General features: G+C 40.6%; 1 pseudogene; it reads right to left on the reverse strand.

The window, feature by feature from the left end:
* Positions 1 to 1903: 1903 nt before the first annotated feature.
* Positions 1904 to 4122, reverse strand: LOC102468498 (zinc finger protein 200 pseudogene; annotated as a pseudogene).
* Between the last annotated feature and the right edge of the window lie 371 nt (positions 4123 to 4493).

Below are 4493 nucleotides of genomic sequence, written 5' to 3' on the forward strand. Positions count from 1 at the left end.
CCCCTACTCTCAGATGGACAGCCAATTGTTTGAGCACCACTGGCTTACAAGGTCCTTTATTTCCCACTGATTTGCAAAGCTACGGCTGTTATACACTAAATTCTCCTTACATAAACTGAGCTGTTTCTGGGCTTTCAATTCCAATAGTCTGTTGTCTATGTCTGAACAAATGTCACAATGTTTTCCGTTTTTCATTTTTGGGTTTTTTTGAGAGGTTTTTGCTATGCAGCGCATGCGCTTGCCAGAAAGAGAGGGAGAAAGTGAAAGCGAGAAATCACCCCCCACGGGGGATAGCCATGCCGTTACCCCTTCTCCTCCATTCTCCCCTCAGGATTTTGGGCATGCACGCACACACACGGGATCCAGGACTCAAACCACCATCAACTACATTGGAGTCCAGCAATATAGCCATTACGCCAACTGCTGGTCCTTCATAATGTTTTAATAACTACTGCTTTATAATCAGTCTTGGTATCTGATCAGTGAAGTTTCTCGATGATAGTCTTCTTCAGAGTTTATTAACTATTAGGGGCCTTGGCAATTATGTGAAATTTCAGGTCATCTGTTTCTTGCTGTTGTTCCCAGTGGAGTGGAGGAGGGGCATATAAAAGGAATAGAAAGTTATTAGTATATTTGTGAACTGAAATCCATTTAAAACAGAATATCCCCCTTCAAAAACATAATGTAGCAATTCATTTATTTAAGTCTTCTATAATTTCTTCAATGTTTGAACATTTTTTCATGTAACTTCCAACATATCCTTTGTTAAAATAATTTTTAATTACAAAAGACTTAATTTTCAAGTACCTCTTTCTTGTGTACACAAATAAAAAGTTAAATAACTGCTTGAATGGAATAGTAAGAAAAAAAGACCATAAATTTATTATTATAAGACTGGATCTTAGGAAGGAAGAAGAGGAATGATTACGATCCAGAGTCTTTTTTTCTTGCATTGTAGATAGTGTAATTTTACCTCAAACTATAACAGAACTGGAAAATTATTGAAAATTAGAAGCATTCGGTGATATACTAGTTATACAAATATATAATTAAAAATAAATTTCCTGTGTAAGTGCAATCACACTATAGGACAATAGCAAAATACCTATTTACAATAAAAAAATTCTGTAAATTTAAGTGAAGGAAGTTGTAATGAAATTACTCAGAAATATAATACTCTAATAAGTTGAAAGGTATGTTCCTGGATAAAAAAAACAAAATCTATAACATTAAAATTTCCCAACTAGTTGATAAGAGTAAACCACTCCAATCAAAATACCAATGTAAAACTTTGGTACACCTAAAACAATCAAAGCCCAATAATTCGTAAATCACACCATAGAATCAGTCCTGTGAAGGCACAACTAGCTTTGCCTCAAAACATAGAGGACAAGAGAATCTGGATATCAGGAGGCTAAAAACAAAAACAAAATACCCATTATAATGAAGACTCCTAGAATCCTATCTTGAGGGACTGTGTAAGCTGACTGCTGAAGTCATCATTTCCAACAATAAAACACTTTGCTGTATGACCACCTACCTCACTGGCAAAAGTCTGATGACTACATAGAGGGTAACTATGTAGTCATTGTTAAGGGAACTATGTAGTCATCTGTAAGGTTATTGACCAGCCATGGATGCAAGTCAACATTTTCCTGCCTCCGACTATGGCTCTCATTTCCAAACTCTTTCTAACAGGCGAAATTACAGCTTAATAGAGGGGAATGAGTCTGAAGAGTTTTTCAGCCAATGGGATGGATGGTTGGGCCTGAGTGATCCAAGTCTCTGCTGGGAAGAGAAAGTCATGAAACAACTATTTGAGAGATTAACAGCGGAATAAAATGCAGTAAGAACAGTAGACACTTTTATAGTGCTATGAAAAAAATTACTACAAAACAGTCCATTTTCACCACAAATGCAAATGTTATTGAAATGGATTACTTTAGATCACATACAAAGAAGAGCAAGTCTTTGACATTCAATTGCTGGAGTTTTCCTATACTCAAAAGTAAACAATGCCTTTCAACACTCAAGTCTTAACAGGGTGTTCCTGGAAGGCTATATGAAGTATTAGAAGTTGCTGGCTTAACAAATCAGTAGTTTGGTTCTTCCAGAGGAACACAGTTCTAGATAAGGACCTTTGCATTCTCAAGTGTGAATTCCCATGCTGGAGAAAAAGATGGATAAATATTTAAATGGACATGAGGCACTCATCTCCTTGCCGCTTTGCAGATTCACATGCGAAGTCTTTCTCCAGAAAGTGATCTATGATCTGTATATTGTTGAACAACGTTGCAAATAGTTGATTAGTCCATAAAGCTTGGATGCCAACTGATGTATAGTCCTTGAGGATATTTTCTTCTCTGTAAATTTTCCAAAATTTTGAGGTTTCAGCTAAGATGGGTATATATTCAACTTTGGCTATAATAAGGTTTTCATATATCTATCTTTTCAAGCAAGCTGGAAACTCAGAATTCTTCATAGAACTTTTCAAGGTGAGGTATGATCATCAGACCTTTCCTGATCCAACTTCTGCTTCCGGGTCTTACATGTTGAGTGGGTTGTCTCATGCTGGGTACAGTCTGACAGCTGACCAAATCTCCTTCCACATGTTTTGCAACTATATGGTCTCTCACCATCATGAATCTTCAGATGAAGTGCCAAGTCTCCATCCCTTGGGAAGGTTTTCCCACATTCTGTACACTTAAATATCTTCTGTTTTACATGGATTTCTTCATGGCGACTCAGATGAGACCTATGACAAAAGTTTCTCCCACACTGAGAACAGGAATAAGGTTTTTCTCCAGTATGGGTTTGCTTATGTTTATTGAGGTTTTTCTTATTAGTAAAGCTTTTCCCACAGTGAGTACACTCATAGGGTTTTTCTTGAGCATGAGTCTTCTGGTGGGAAATAAGGTAAGAACTTTCATTAAACTGTTCCCCACATAGAGAACAAGTATACCATCTCCTTGTTCTCTGATTTTGAGCAAGTGCAATGATACTGACATCAACAAATTTTGAGAGTTCCTCTAGTGGAGTATCATTTTCAATGGTAACTAAAAGACTTCTCATCATTCTTTTCTGTGGAGTGGATGTATTCAGTCTTTTTTTTTCATGGTAATCTGAAGGTTGCTTGGAAACCAAAGAACGATCTAATATGCCCCAATATGACGACCTTTCACTATAATCAGCATTCTCTAAAGGTTCCTTCTGAAGCTCTTCACTCTCAGGATTCCCGTCACTGGTTAGTAACATCATTTCACCAACATCGTTGTCATCTTGCTTTTCTGAGGTGGCTTGTTGCACAGAATCTAGGCTCACACATTCTTCTTGGGAGTGAAATACATTCAAATCCTCAAAGACTTCCAGCTCCTCGGGGTCAGCATTCAAACACTGAAACACTGTCTCTCGTTTCTGCAAGACTCCTCCTAGGGGCAGAATCTTTACTGAGGGCGAAGGCTGTACGCAGTTCTGAAAGCCTGAGCTCTCGTCCTTCATAATAACCAAGGTGTCCTGGACCTTCTGATCGGGCTGGCCCAGGCTTGGATTCAGTGAGGTCAGTAAGGGCTCCAGCACTGGCTGGTGGGAGGGCTTGGGCTCAATGGCAGCATCTCCAACTACGTCTTGGCTCACCGTGGAGCCTGGAGGGGTTCGCACTACCAACGGCTCTGGCTCTGCAGGCACAGGAGCTGCTTTTGCAGACATCCTACCTTGCAGCTAGATGACACTCGTTTCTGGGGACTTGACGCACCACGACTTACTAAAGGAAATCTGCCAGCTAGCCAAGCTCTCCGAGCCTCCGCTGCCTCTCGGTGCTTGCTAGGGGTGACTCACAGACTCAGGCTCCAGAGAGATCAGGAAAGCAGGCACAAGAGTCAGAGGCCGAGCGCTGTTCCTCTGAGTGTCCTCGCAAGCTGCCGGCAAATACTGGCACGCACCGCCACCTGGATGAAAAGTCGGCTGCGGTAGAGGAGGCCTTCTGGGAGGCCGCGTGCAATCTGCCACTGTGACGTCACATCCAGAACCTCATTTCCGGTGGGGGCGTGGTGTCTCTGCTCATTGGTGAGCAACATTCTGACTTGCAGAGGCTGAGGCTGGGCCGACTTCTTGGGGTCGGGGTGGAGGGAGGCGCTGGCACCGGGAGTCTGTGGCTGAACTCAGTCCTACATCAGCCAGTCTAAGCATGGAAATGAAGGGCTTTGTTTATACCAGGGTTCTCAAAGAGTTAATGAACGTGTATATGAGGAAATTATAGGCTTTTTCCATCAAAATAAATCCATACTTTAACTTCATTTTTTCCATGAACTTTCTGAAGTCCCCTTCCTGTAACTGCATATACCAAAGGCCTACTATTCATCTGTCAAGTTCGCGTTTTCAAGTAAACAAACACAGAAAAAGTTAAACTGGCAATAGTCACTTGAAAAGCAGTCATTTGAAACGTTGAAAGAAAAACCATTCAAAAGAGACTGACATCAAAGTTCTATGAAAGTGAT

The sequence above is a fragment of the Tupaia chinensis genome, unplaced genomic scaffold (assembly GCF_000334495.1).
Source record: "Tupaia chinensis unplaced genomic scaffold, TupChi_1.0 Scaffold147918_1, whole genome shotgun sequence".
Lineage (NCBI taxonomy): Eukaryota > Metazoa > Chordata > Mammalia > Scandentia > Tupaiidae > Tupaia > Tupaia belangeri.